Here is a 15848-nt window from a genome sequence, read left to right as displayed (position 1 = left end):
TATTAACCCCTAATCTGCCGACCGGAGCTCACCGCTATTCTAATAAATGTATTAACCCCTAAAGCTAAGTCTAACCCTAACACTAACACCCCCCTAACTTAAATATAATTTTTATCTAACGAAATAAATTAACTCTTATTAAATAAATGATTCCTATTTAAAGCTAAATACTTACCTGTAAAATAAATCCTAATATAGCTACAATATAAATTATAATTATATTATAGCTATTTTAGGATTAATATTTATTTTACAGGTAACTTTGTAATTATTTTAACCAGGTACAATAGCTATTAAATAGTTAAGAACTATTTAATAGTTACCTAGTTAAAATAATAACAAAATTACCTGTAAAATAAGTCCTAACCTAAGATATAATTAAACCTAACACTACCCTATCAATAAAATAATTAAATAAACTACCTACAATTACCTACAATTAACCTAACACTACACTATCAATAAATTAATTAAACACAATTCCTACAAATAAATACAATTAAATAAACTAGATAAAGTACAAAAAAATAAAAAAGATCTAAGTTACAGAAAATAAAAAAATATTTACAAACATAATAAAAATATTACAACAATTTTAAACTAATTACACCTACTCTAAGCCCCCTAATAAAATAACAAAGCCCCCCAAAATAAAAAATTCCCTACCCTATTCTAAATTAAAAAAGTTACAAGCTCTTTTACCTTACCAGCCCTGAACAGGGCCCTTTGCGGGGCATGCCCCAAGAATTTCAGCTCTTTTGCCTGTAAAAGAATAAATACAATACCCCCCCCACCAACATTACAACCCACCACCCACATACCCCTAATCTAACCCAAACCCCCCTTAAATAAACCTAACACTAAGCCCCTGAAGATCTTCCTACCTTGTCTTCACCATACCAGGTTCACCGATCCGTCCTGAAGAGCTCCTCCGATGTCCTGATCCAAGCCCAAGCGGGGGCTGAAGAGGTCCATGATCCGGTCAAAGTCTTCATCCAAGCGGGGCAGAAGAGGATCTTCCATCCGATTGAAGTCATCATCCAGGCGGCATCTTCTATGGTCTTCCATCTGGAGCGAAGCGGCAGGATCCTGAAGACCTCCAGCGCGGAACATCCATCCGGACCGACGACTGAACGACGAATGACTGTTCCTTTAAGGGACGTCATCCAAGATGGCGTCCCTCGAATTCCGATTGGCTGATAGGATTCTATCAGCCAATCGGAATTAAGGTATGAATTTTCTGATTGGCTGATGGAATCAGCCAATCAGAATCAAGTTCAATCCGATTGGCTGATCCAATCAGCCAATCAGATTGAGCTCGCATTCTATTGGCTGTTCCGATCAGCCAATAGAATGCGAGCTCAATCTGATTGGCTGATTGGATCAGCCAATCGGATTGAACTTGATTCTGATTGGCTGATTCCATCAGCCAATCAGAATATTCATACCTTAATTCCGATTGGCTGATAGAATCCTATCAGCCAATCGGAATTCGAGGGACGCCATCTTGGATGACGTCCCTTAAAGGAACAGTCATTCGTCGTTCAGTCGTCGGTCCGGATGGATGTTCCGCGCTGGAGGTCTTCAGGATCCTGCCACTTCGCTCCGGATGGAAGAAGATCGAAGATGCCGCTTGGAGAAGATGTTTGCCGGTCCGGATGTCCTCTTCTTGCCGGATAGGAGGAAGACTTTGGAGCCTCTTCTGGACCTCTTCAGCACCGGATTATGGATCGCCAACCCCCGCTTGGGTTGGATGAAGATCTTGGAGCCAGGACGGATCGGTGATACCTGGATGGTGAAGACAAGGTAGGAAGATCTTCAGGGGATTAGTGTTAGGTTTATTTAAGGGGGGTTTGGGTTAGATTAGGGGTATGTGGGTGGTGGGTTGTAATGTTGGGGGGGGGGTATTGTATGTTTTTTTTTACAGGCAAAAGAGCTGAACTTCTTGGGGCATGCCCCGCAAAGGGCCCTGTTCAGGGCTGGTAAGGTAAAAGAGCTTGTAACTTTTTTAATTTAGAATAGGGTAGGGAATTTTTTATTTTGGGGCTTTGTTATTTTATTAGGGGGCTTAGAGTAGGTGTAATTAGTTTAAAATTGTTGTAATATTTTTCTTATGTTTGTAAATATTTTTTTATTTTCTGTAACTTAGTTCTTTTTTATTTTTTGTACTTTAGCTAGTTTATTTAATTGTATTTATTTGTAGGAATTAATTTGTTTAATTAATTTATTGATAGTGTAGTGTTAGGTTAATTGTAGGTAATTGTAGGTATTTTATTTAATTAATTTATTGATAGGGTAGTGTTAGGTTTAATTATAACTTAGGTTAGTATTTATTTTACAGGTAATTTTGTTATTATTTTAACTATTTTAACTATTAAATAGTTCTTAACTATTTAATAGCTATTGTACCTGGTTAAAATAATTACAAAGTTACCTGTAAAATAAATATTAATCCTAAAATAGCTATAATATAATTATAATTTATATTGTAGCTATATTAGGATGTATTTTACAGGTAAGTATTTAGCTTTAAATAGGAATAATTTATTTAATAAGAGTTAATTAATTTCGTTAGATAAAAATTATATTTAAGTTAGGGGGGTGTTAGTGTTAGGGTTAGACTTAGCTTTAGGGGTTAATCCATTTATTAGAATAGCGGTGAGCTCCGATCGGAAGATTAGGGGTTAATAATTGAAGTTAGGTGTCGGCGATGTTAGGGAGGGCAGATTAGGGGTTAATACTATTTATGATAGGGTTAGTGAGGCGGATTAGGGGTTAATAACTTTATTATAGTAGCGCTCAGGTCCGCTCGGCAGATTAGGGGTTAATAAGTGTAGGCAGGTGTCGGCGACGTTGAGGGGGGCAGATTAGGGGTTAATAAATATAATATAGGGGTCGGCGATGTTAGGGCAGCAGATTAGGGGTACATAGGGATAACGTAGGTTGCGGCGGTTTACGGAGCGGCAGATTAGGGGTTTAAAAAAATATGCAGGGGTCAGCGATAGCGGGGGCGGCAGATTAGGGGTTAATAAGTGTAAGGTTAGGGGTGTTTAGACTCGGGGTACATGTTAGAGTGTTAGGTGCAGACGTAGGAAGTGTTTCCCCATAGGAAACAATGGGGCTGCGTTAGGAGCTGAACGCTGCTTTTTTGCAGGTGTTAGGTTTTTTTTCAGCTCAAACAGCCCCATTGTTTCCTATGGGGGAATCGTGCACGAGCATGTTTTTGAGGCCGGCCGCGTCCGTAAGCAACTCTGGTATCGAGAGTTGCATTTGCGGTAAAAATGCTCTACGCTCCTTTTTTGGAGCCTAACGCAGCATTTGATTAAACTCTCGATACCAGAGTTAAATTTATGGTGCGGCCAGAAAAAAGCCCGCGGAGCGTTAGCAGCCCTTTTACCGCCGAACTCCAAATCTAGGCCTCAGGGTGCCAGTTCTTTTTGCACACTATGCCCCTTCACAGAGAAAAAATATCCTGAAGCATATCAGTCTGACCCTGCCCAATGACAGTCCAGCACCGAAATACCAGGCAATTCTTCTCTGAACAAGGGAAGCAACAACCCCAGACGATCGTTTCGGCCTCCTATGGGCCTCGTCAGTGAGGTGCAGTTGTATCTCTCTAAGGGCAAGTGTGCGTGGAGTCCACGTCTGGTTTCCCCATTACTCTAGGTATTTTAACTAGGTAGACTACTTAGTAAATAGTTATTAACTATTTACTAACTACCTAGTTAAAATAAATACATAGTAGAAGAAATTACACTCCCAGTGGGAAGTAGGAGAGATAAGTAATATAATGTTAATTTGCAATTGTTCTCTTTAAAGGGACACTGAACCCAATTTTTTTCTTTCACGATTCAGATAGAGCATGCAATTTTAAGCAACTTTCTAATTTACTCCTATTTTCAATTTTTCTTTGTTCTCTTGCTATCTCTCAGCTAGATTACGAGTTGTGCATTATAAGTGAAAAAGCATCGTTATGGCTATTTTTGTAGGTATAGCTGTACCGCACACCTTTTTGGCCGTCACGCAACGTATGTACCAAACTTTTTTAAAAAAATAGTTATTTAATAGTTATTAACTATTTACTAACTACCTAGTTAAAATAAATACAAATTTACCTGTAAAATAAAACCTAACCTGTCTTACAGTAAAACCTAACATTAAAACCCACCACCCACACAACCAACCCTACTCTAAAACCCACCCAATACCCCCTTAAAAAACCTAACACTAACCCCTTGAAGATCACCTTACCGGGAGAAGTCTTCTTCCAACCGGGCCAAATTCCTCAACGAATCCGGCAGAAGTGGTCCTCCAGATGGGCAGAAGTGGTGCTCCAGACGGCATCTTCTATCTTCATCCATCCGGTGCGGAGCGGGTCCATCTTCAAGACATCCGGAGCATCCTCTTCTTTCCACGGCAACTGAAGAATGAAGGTACCTTTAAGTGACTACATCCAAGATGGCGTCCCTTCAATTCCAATTGGCTGATAGAATTCTATCAGCCAATCAGAATTAAGGTAGAAAAAATCCTATTGGCTGATGCAATCAGCCAATAGGATTGAGCTGGCATTCTATTGGCTAATTGGAACAGCCAATAGAATGCCAGCTCAATCCTATTGGCTTATTGGATCAGCCAATAGGATTGAAGTTCAAGCCTATTATTTGATTGCATCACCCAATAGGATTTTTCCCACCTTAATTCTGATTGGCTGACAGTATTCTATCAGCCAATCGGAATCTAAGGGACACTATCTTGGATGACGTCACTTAAAGGAACCTTCATTCTTCAGTGGCCATGGAAAGAAGAGGATGCTCCGCGTCGGATGTCTTGAAGATGGACCCGCCGTCTGGATGAAGACTTCTGTCCATCTGGAGGACCACTTCTGCCCGTCTGGAGGACCACTTCTGCCGGCTTCGTTGAGGACTTCGGCCCGGTTGAATGAAGACTTCTCCCGGTAAGGTGATCTTCAAGGGGTTAGTGTTAGTTTTTTTTTAAGGGGGTATTGGGTGGGTTTTAGAGTAGGGTTGGTTGTTTGGGTGGTGGGTTTTAATGTTGGGGGGGATTTGTAATTTTTTTTTTAAAAAAGCTTTATTTAAACCATAATGACATACATTGTATGCGATAAAGATAACAAGACAAAGCTTAGAACATACAAGATTGCAAAATAACTTTAGTGCTGTAAACTGTCGACTGTACTGATGGTAGTGTCACACATTTTCTATTATAACGATTGTTCATTGCTCTTTGCATTGTTGGGTTGAGCATTAATTGAGTTCAGTCAATACGGGATTAACATATGGCAGGTTCATATCATACCGACAACAAGGTTAAATATTTCTAGAGTCCATTTTTGTTCCAAAGTAACAGAACACTACTTATCTATGTACTATATAACAGCTATCAATATACAAACAATAGGATTTTAAACACTCGAGCCTCTCCATACAGTAACTATAGAGAATTATTAGGGGAAACTGAACCCCTTGCCTCATGTTCCTCAGCTTGTGTTTGGGGTGTGCCTCTGATTGTTAAGGTGCAGAGAAATGTTGTTTCCACATGTGTGTCATTAATTTGTGTGTTTCCGTGGTGCCTGATTGTAAATGGTGGTATCGTTCCAAGTGGAGAAAATTTTCCACTTGTCCTCTCAATTCCTCTACTGTGGGTATTGTGTTCGATTTCCAGTGTTTAGGAATTAACGATTTAGCTCTATTAATCATTAAGGTACCATCTCATGAGAAATTTGTAATTTGTTTCCAGTACCCTAACCAAAATGGACGATCTCTTGGTTTCAAGAAATGCTTTTTGCCAGTCCCTTTCTGTTATGTCTATCCCTAGCTCTTTCTCCCACGTTCTGGTGTAGTTGGGTGATTTTTGTGTGTCCCCTTTCAGTAATTGTTTGTATACTATCAAAATGAAATGCCTGGGGGTATTATTAGATAGGCAAAGGGTTTCAAAGGGGGTTAGTTTTCTGGTCAGATACTGTTTCTTGGGATGTGTGTGAATATAGTGGCATATTTGTGTGTATGTGTACCAGTTTGCAGTGATGTCTGGGTGTAAATCCAGGATAGAATCCAAGGGTCTAAGTTTCCCGTCCTGAAGAAATATAGATATAGTCCTATGCTTAATGTGGATTCCTGGGGCCCTCTGGCTGTCTTTGTGATTCCATGGGAGGGCAGAATTATTGCATATAGGCTGCATGGGGGAGAGGATATTAGATATGTATGTAGAAGTGTTTATCAATCTATCCCACGTCTGAAAAATTCTTCTAGCACCTGGTAGTGTTGAATAATTGACGGATGCTGTTTTAGCAGGGAGCCAGGCTGCCATGCCAGCATTGCTCAGTCCCATTATATGTCTATCAATTTGGACCCATTGCTTGTGTGTGCTGTTTGTGCACCATTCTACTAGATTTTGTAGGGCTATTGCTGTTTTGTATGTATAAATATTTGGGATTCTTAGTCCTCCGCTCTCTCTGGGCATATACATGGTTTGTTTAGATATTCTTGGTTTAATTTCCTGCCAGATGAATTGTTCCATTAAGGATTGGATCTTAGGTAAGTATTGGTGTGGGAGTTGTATAGGTGTGGTTTGCAATAAATATAAGAGCCTGGGGAGGACATTCATCTTTATTACGTTTATTCTGCCTATCCACGAAATGGATTTGCTCTTCCAGCTAGAAAGGCCTGCAATTATTGTAGCTTCTATTTCTTTATAATTAGCCTGGAATACTACTTTGGGGTCAGTCGCAAGGTAGATACCTAAGTATTTAAGTTTCAATCTTTGTATTTTAAATGGGCAATTTTGTGTCAGTTGTTGAAACACTTTTTCATTGTATGTTAAATTTAACATCTCAGATTTGGTGGTATTTATTAAAAAATGAGATACCTTCCCGTAGCTCTGAAGTATTTCTAGTGTTGTTGGTAAGGACTTCTCCAGCTCCGTAAGTGTAAGCAGGACATCATCTGCATACAGAGCTAACTTGTGTTCAGTGTCCCCTACCTGTATACCTTTAATTTGTGTGTTACTTCTTATTTTTTGTGCCAGCGCTTCCATTGATAACACAAAAAGGACTGGTGAGAGTGGGCATCCCTGCCTTGTTCCACTTTTAATGTAAAACTTATCTGACAGTAGGCCATTTACTTTAATCTTAGCCATAGGACAGGTATATAGGGTGAAAGCATATTGAATAAATTTGTCGCCAAATCTTATTTTATGCATTACTGCTTTTAGGAATTGCCAATTTACCCTATCAAAAGCTTTCTCTGCGTCAGTGGAAATCAGGACCGCTGGTATTTTGTTATGTTTAACATGAGATATAGGTTGTAAAGCCTTTAGGGTGTTGTCTTTCGCCTCTCTCCCTGGGATAAAACCTACTTGATCTGTGTTTATTAATTTGGGTAATAGTTGGTTTATTCTATTAGCTAAAATTTTAGCAAAGATTTTAACGTCCAAATTCAATAATGAGATTGGGCGGAAATTCTCAGGCCTATTTGGTTCCTTCCCTGGTTTCGGTAAGACAGTAATGTGAGCTTCTAACATGCTCTCTGGGAATCCATTGGTATTTAGGAGTGAATTGAACATATTTGCTAACGGGGATATTAGATGTTGGGGAAATGTTTTGTAATACCTCATGCTAAATCTGTCCGGTCCCGGACACTTACCGCTTGGCATGGTCTTTATTGCTTTTTTTTATTTCATCTATAGTTATAGGGAGTTCCAGACTCCTGTTTTATTCTGCTTCTAGTTCAGGTAAATTAAGATCTGATAGGAAATTCTCAATACTCTGTGGTGTAGTTGTGTCCGGTATGTTGTACAGCGATGTATAATATTGTCTAAATATCTCTGCAATGTTTTTGCTATCCTTGTGTATGACCCCCTGTGTATCCTTAATGTAATGGACATGTGTGTTGAGTTGACGCCGCCTCAAGGCCTTTGCCAATGATGTGCCTGCCTTGTCCCTTACATCAAAATATTTTTGTTTTAGTAAGGCGGACTTTCTTTGGTATTCTTTTGTGAGGTAGTTCCTCAGGGATTGTCTGACTTGTGTTAGTGATGCTAGAATGTCTGTGGATTGTGGGTTTTGCTTGTGTTCTTTTTCCCAATACCCTATTTGTGCCAGTGTGGAGTTTAGGAATTGTCTGTTTTCTTTTTTTTCTCTTGCCTTCCCCGCTATAAGTTCCCCTCTGACTACACATTTGTGTGCCTCCCAAACAATCCTGTTAGATATGGCCTCTGAGTTATTTTCTTTAAAATAGTTGTCTAATGTCTTATCGATAGCTTGCTTAGTTAGGGTGTTTCCCAGCATATGTTCATCTAATCTCCATGTATATGTTCTATGTGGCATATCTGGCCATTCCACTACACATTATACTGGGGCGTGGTCCGACCACGTGATGGGTAGGATCTTAGACTCTGTAATCAAGGATAGCGCTATTTGATCAGTGAGTATGTAGTCTATTCTGGTAAACATATTATGTGGATTTGAGTAGAATGTGTAGTCTCTTGTTTGAGTGTTTATTGTTCTCCACACATCATGTAGTTTCAGGTGGTGTATATAGTTCTTAACAATCTTAATCACTTGTTTGGATGCACTAGTGGACCCTGTGGACGTGTCTATCTGCAGGTCTAGCGGCAGGTTAAAATCCCCTCCTAGGAACAAAGTCCCCTTGGTGTGGACCAGCAACGAATGGAATATTGTTTTAACTATATGATGCTGATCTTTGTTTGGAAGGTATATATTTGCTAGGGTGACTGGCCTGTTAAATAAGAGGCCCACTAAAATTATGTATCTTCCATTTTTGTCTTTTTCTATGTATGTGGGTTGAAATTGTTCCGAGTTTTTAAATAAGATGCCAACTCCACCTTTTTTGGATGTACCAGAGGCCAAAAATATGTTCCTATACTTGTGTGTTAGTAGTCTTGGCTCTTTGCCTCTTTTAAAATGTGTTTCCTGTATAAGCAGGATGTCGCCCGTGTTTTTGTATAGGTCTCTGAAGACCATAGATCTCTTTTCCAGACTATTTAAACCATTTACGTTCACCGTTGTGAGTGTGAGTGCATATTTGACATCTTTTCAGTTTTGATTGCTCTAGACTTAACTCGTATAGATATATTATTGTGTCCTATTAATGTTTGCTTCCCTAGTTGTTGTCTAGTATTCTAGTATGAATTGTCTATCCCAATTTCTTGATATATGACCTGTGTTCAGCACTATGCTTCTTTTAACAGTTTAAGCAACAAAACAATATCCAGTGCTCAGTTCCTTCTAAATTAGAAGTTAATAATAGTATTGTGAACTGTTACTGCAGTAAGTATTTAACAACAAAAATTTCAAATATTATAACAGTAAATTCAATTATAAGGGTAGTATCCCCACCCCCAAACATATTTCAAAACATATTCTAAATAAAGGTAAATATACGACCTTAAGCTACAAAGGCAAGTTCAGGTGAGCAGTCCAGGTTAGACAGAGTCTAATGTCAAATGTCTGCTATGTCTGTTGTTTACATTCTTGCTGGAGAGTGATGCAGTGACTGTTCCTTCTGTGACACTGTAGTGCTAGGCCTGTCTGGTTGTATTTTTTTCTTTTGTGTAGGGCCTTTCTTCTGCTGGGTGTTTGATGTTTAGTTGTAGAGCCTTGTTGAAGCGGGGGAGATCCTCCAGAGTTTTGTAAATGACTGTAGTGCTATCTTTGGTAGCAATGATGCTGACAGGGAATCCCCACCTATAAGGGATCTTTTACTCTCTTAGGCCTAGATTTAGAGTTCGGCGGTAGCCGTCAAAACCAGCGTTAGAGGCTCCTAACGCTGGTTTTGGCCGCCCGCTGGTATTTGGAGTCAGTGATTAAAGGGTCTAACGCTCACTTTACAGCCGCGACTTTTCCATACCGCAGATCCCCCTACGCCATTTGCGTAGCCTATCTTTTCAATGGGATCTTTCTAACGCCGGTATTTAGAGTCGTTTCTGCAGTGAGCGTTAGAGCTCTAACGACAAGATTCCAGCCGCCTGAAAAAAGCAGGAGTTAAGAGCTTTCTGGCTAACGCCGGTTTATAAAGCTCTTAACTACTGTACCCTAAACTACACTAACACCCATAAACTACCTATGTACCCCTAAACCGAGGTCCCCCCACATCGCCGCCACTCGATTAAAATTTTTAACCCCTAATCTGCCGACCGCCACCTACGTTATACTTATGTACCCCTAATCTGCTGCCCCTAACCCCGCCGACCCCTATATTATATTTATTAACCCCTAACTTGCCCCACACAACGTCGCCGCAAGCTACTTAAAATAATTAACCCCTAATCTTCCGACCGCAAATCGCCGCCACCTACGTTATCCCTATGTACCCCTAATCTTCTGCCCCTAACATCGCCGACCCCTATATTATATTTATTAACCCCTAATCTGCCCCCCACAACGTCGCCGACACCTACCTACACTTATTAACCCCTAATCTGCCGAGCGGACCTGAGCGCTACTATAATAAAGTTATTAACCCCTAATCCGCCTCACTAACCCTATCATAAATAGTATTAACCCCTAATCTGCCCTCCCTAACATCGCCGACACCTACCTTCAATTATTAACCCCTAATCTGCCGACCGGAGCTCACCGCTATTCTAATAAATGTATTAACCCCTAAAGCTAAGTCTAACCCTAACACTAACACCCCCCTAAGTTAAATATAATTTTTATCTAACGAAATAAATTAACTCTTATTAAATAAATGATTCCTATTTAAAGCTAAATACTTACCTGTAAAATAAATCCTAATATAGCTACAATATAAATTACATTTATATTATAGCTATTTTAGGATTAATATTTATTTTACAGGTAACTTTGTATTTATTTTAACCAGGTACAATAGCTATTAAATAGTTAAGAACTATTTAATAGTTACCTAGTTAAAATAATTACAAATTTACCTGTAAAATAAATCCTAACCTAAGATATAATTAAACCTAACACTACCCTATCAATAAAATAATTAAATAAACTACCTACAATTACCTACAATTAACCTAACACTACACTATCAATAAATTAATTAAACACAATTGCTACAAATAAATACAATTAAATAAACTATCTAAAGTACAAAAAATAAAAAAGAACTAAGTTACAGAAAATAAAAAAATATTTACAAACATAAGAAAAATATTACAACAATTTTAAACTAATTACACCTACTCTAAGCCCCCTAATAAAATAACAAAGACCCCCAAAATAAAAAATTCCCTACCCTATTCTAAATTAAAAAAGTTACAAGCTCTTTTACCTTACCAGCCCTGAACAGGGCCCTTTGCGGGGCATGCCCCAAGAATTTCAGCTCTTTTGCCTGTAAAAAAAAACATACAATACCCCCCCCCCAACATTACAACCCACCACCCACATACCCCTAATCTAACCCAAACCCCCCTTAAATAAACCTAACACTAAGCCCCTGATGATCTTCCTACCTTGTCTTCACCATGCCAGGTTCACCGATCCGTCCTGGCTCCAAGATCTTCATCCAACCCAAGCGGGGGTTGGCGATCCATAATCCGGTGCTCCAAAGTCTTCCTCCTATCCGGCAAGAAGAGGACATCCGGACCGGCAAACATCTTCTCCAAGCGGCATCTTCTATGTTCTTCCATCCGATGACGACCGGCTCCATCTTGAAGACCTCCAGCGCGGATCCATCCTCTTCTTCCGACGACTAGACGACGAATGACGGTTCCTTTAAGGGACGTCATCCAAGATGGCGTCCCTCGAATTCCGATTGGCTGATAGGATTCTATCAGCCAATCGGAATTAAGGTAGGAATTTTCTGATTGGCTGATGGAATCAGCCAATCAGAATCAAGTTCAATCCGATTGGCTGATCCAATCAGCCAATCAGATTGAGCTCGCATTCTATTGGCTGTTCTATTGGCTGTTCCGTTAACAGCCCTTTTACCGCCAAACTCCAAATCTAGCCGTTAGTATCGATGTAACAAAGTGGAGTTCCCTTCTCTTCTGTAACGTAGTCGGGCAAAGATCCGCAAAAATCTGTATATGGTTGCCTGCATGAGTGAACTTCTGTTTCTGCCTGGCATGGCATAGAATTTCCTCCCGGTCCTTGTGGTTAAGTAGTTTTAAGATTATGTCCCTGGGTGGAGCTTTTGGTGTTGGCTTTGCACGTAAAGCCCTATGTGCTCTCTCAATGCATACATCTGGGGATTCATTTGTACCTTTGAGGGTTCTAAACAGGTCCTGGAGGCATCCTTCTATGGCATTCTGTTGTACTGATTCGGGAACACCACGTATGCGTAGGTTGTTACGCCTACCCCTGTTATCAAGGTCTTCAACCCTTTCTAGCAAATGATGAATGGTCTCCTCCTGCTCATAAGCTAGCTTTGAGATATGCTGTATATCATTAAAGGTGGTGTTATGATTCTCCTCCAATGCTGATACCCTGTTAGTAACTTTTGACAGGTCTTTTTTAAGCTCGCCATACCAGCCCTTGACTTCTCCAATGATTTCTTTTATATCTTCCTTTGTACACAAGGCTCTAAGATCATCCTTGGTTAATGGGGTGCTGTTTCCCGGGTATATTGGTAGTTTTTGTGGTGCCTCAGTTTCCTGAACAGTTATTCTCTCCAATTCTGCATTTGTAGAAGATAAATCTTGAGGTTTTAGATATTGGTGGATTGATTTAGACTTGTTGCTTTTATCTGGTCTATTTAATCTGCGGCCAGGCATGACCACTACCAAGAGTGTAGGCGAAGGGGTTATATTTTAATGGGCAAGCAACTAACATAAACACTTGAGTAAAATTATATCATGGAGCCTATAAATATGTCGCCCAGAATTATTTGTGCAGAAGACTTTTTAATTGCGTTTGTGCTTGCAATGCACACTTACTACTGTATAGTGCTAAAGTCACTACAGCTGCATTTGCACAGACAGGCAGGAGGGAAATGTTATTATATTGGTGTTTCACAGCATGTGGGGATCTCTACCTGTATAGCCTCTGCTGATTTCTTCACTAGAGTTTTTGAGGCCCCTTAGTGTAGTGCCTTTGGGGTCAGGCAGCCTTCTGTATTATTTAACCCCTATCTGTAGCTTGCTACCATCCTGTATGGGTGAGAGAGGTTAGGTTATGACAAGCCCTTTTGCAGAGCACGTAGCCTGATTTTCTTTTTTTTTTTCCCCCCCCCTGCAGCTAAGGTATTCAACCGGGGCTTGCTCTCCCCTCCTTCTATGACCGTTCTCTGTACCGGGCCTTTTCTTCTGGGTATACCGCACTAGCGGATCTCTGCTTCTATGTGGCCTGCTGTGCCCCGTTATTGCCGCCCCATGTAGCAAAGGAGGGTCCGGTTGCGCTATTCAATGCGGCTGCTGCACACAATGTCCTATTCCCTCCTCCACTCCACCTCCACTTCTATGTCCGTTTCGGAGTCCCCTCTCACCTTGTGTTTTGCCCCAGAGTCATTAGATTCCCTTGCCGCACTTAAAGGCTTTGTCAGAGCGCCACGTGGGTGCCATGTCTGTCGCTAACAGCTGAGTGCGCAATGCTCCTGTAGCTATTCTTCCCTGCAGGCTCTCTCACCGTTTGTGCTGAAGTTGTTCAGTGGGCCCATGTTCGTTTTTATGGTGACCAAGTAGCTTTTTTTATCATGTTTGGGCAGTGGGGCCTAGGAGCTAGTGTGAGCAAGTGGCCATTTCCTAGTGCGGCCAAGCTCCGCCCCCATTTGTCATTTTTTTTTTTACAGGTAAAAGAGCTGATTACTTTGGGGCAATGCCCCGCAAAAGGCCCTTTTAAGGGCTATTTGTAATTTAGTGTAGGGTAGGGCTTTTTTTTTATTTTGTTAGCGGGATTAGATTAGGTGTAATTAGTTTAAAAATCTTGTAATTTGTTTATTATTTTCTGTAATTTAGTGGGGGGGGTTTTGTACTTTAGCTAGTTTTATTTAATTGTATTTAATTGTATTTATTTTAGGGAATTCATTTAATTATAGTGTAGTGTTGGGTGTTAGTGTAACTAGGTTAGGTTTTATTTTACAGGTATATTTGTCTTTGTTTTAGCTAGGTAGTTATTAAATAGTTAATAACTATTTAATAACTATTCTACCTAGTTAAAATAAATACAAACTTGCATGTAAAATAAAAATAAACGCTAAGCTAGCTACAATGTAACTATTAGTTATATTGTAGCTAGCTTAGGGTTTATTTTATAGGTAAGTATTTCGTTTTAAATAGGAATAATTTTCACCTAGATTTAGAGTTTTGCGGCCAAAGGGGTGCGTTAGCTACGCGTCTTTTTTTTCTAGCGCTGCTTCTAAACAACGCTGGTATTTAGAGTTCTCTGAAGGGCTGCGTTAGGTTCCAAAAAGGGAGCGTACAGGCATATTTTCCGCCACTTCAACTCTCAATACCAGCGTTTCTTACGGTAGCGGCTAGCTGGAAAAACGTGCTCGTGCACGATTCCCCCATAGGAAACAATGGGGCAGTTTGGGCTGAAAAAAAACCTAACACCTGCAAAAAAGCAGCGTTCAGCTCCTAACGCAGCCCCATTGTTTCCTATGGGGAAACACTCTCTAAGTCTGCACCTAACACCCTAACATGTACCCCAAGTCTAAACACCCCTAATCTTACACTTATGAACCCCTAATCTGCCACCCCTGCTATTGCTGACACCTGCATTACACTATTAACCCCTAATCTGCCGCTCAGGACACTGCCGCAACCTACATTATCACTATGTACCCCTAATCTGCTGCCCCTAACATCGCCAACCCCTATATTATATTTATTAACCCTTAATCTGCCCCCCCCCAACGTTGCCGCTACCTTACCTACACTTATTAACCCCTAATCTGCCGACCGGACCTCGCCGCTACTCTAATAAAGTTATTAACCCCTAAACCGCCGCACTCCCACCTCGCAAACCCTATAATAAATAGTATTAACCCCTAATCTGCCCTCCCTAATATCGCCGCCACCGAACTTCAAGTATTAACCCCTAATCTGCCGACCGGACCTCGCCGCTACTATAATAAATGTATTAACCCCTAAAGCTAACTCTAACCCTAACCCTAACACCACCCTAAATTAAATATAATTTTAATCTAACAAAATAAATTAAATATTATTAACTAAAGTATTCCTATTTAAAACTAAATACTTACCTGTAAAATAAACCCTAATATAGCTACAATATAACGAATAATTATATTGTAGCTATTTTAGGATTTATATTTATTTTACAGGCAACTTTGTATTTATTTTAACTAGGTACAATAGCTATTAAATAGTTATTTACTATTTAATAGCTACCTAGTTAAAATAAATACAAAATTACCTGTAAAATAAATCCTAACCTAAGTTACAATTAAACCTAACACTACACTAGCAATAAATTAATTAAATAAATTACCCACAATTACCTACAATTAAATAAACTAAACTAAATTACAAAAAAAAGCAAACACTAAATTACAAAAAATAAAAAAAGATTACAAGAATTTTAAGCTAATTACACCTACTCTAAGCCCCCTAATAAAATAACAAAGCCCCCCAAAAGTGAGTCGTGTTCACCCAGCCGGGAACCGATGGACCAAAAGAGGACATCCGGAGCGGCAGAAGTCTTCATCCTATCCGGGCAGAAGAGGACATCCGGACCGGCAGACATCTTCATCTAAGCGGCATCTTCTATCTTTATCCATCCGGAGCGGAGCGGAGCCATCTTCTTCCAGCCGACGCGGATCCATCCTTCTTTCCCGACGCCTACTCGCCGAATGAAGGTTCCTTTAAATGACGTCATCCAAGATGGCATCCCTCGAATTCCGATTGGCTGATAGGATTTTATCAGCCAATCG

The sequence above is a fragment of the Bombina bombina genome, chromosome 3, assembly GCF_027579735.1.
Source record: "Bombina bombina isolate aBomBom1 chromosome 3, aBomBom1.pri, whole genome shotgun sequence".
NCBI classification, from domain to species: Eukaryota; Metazoa; Chordata; class Amphibia; order Anura; family Bombinatoridae; genus Bombina; species Bombina bombina.
The sequence above is the reverse complement of the archived record's forward strand: the minus strand, read 5'-3'. Positions refer to the sequence as shown.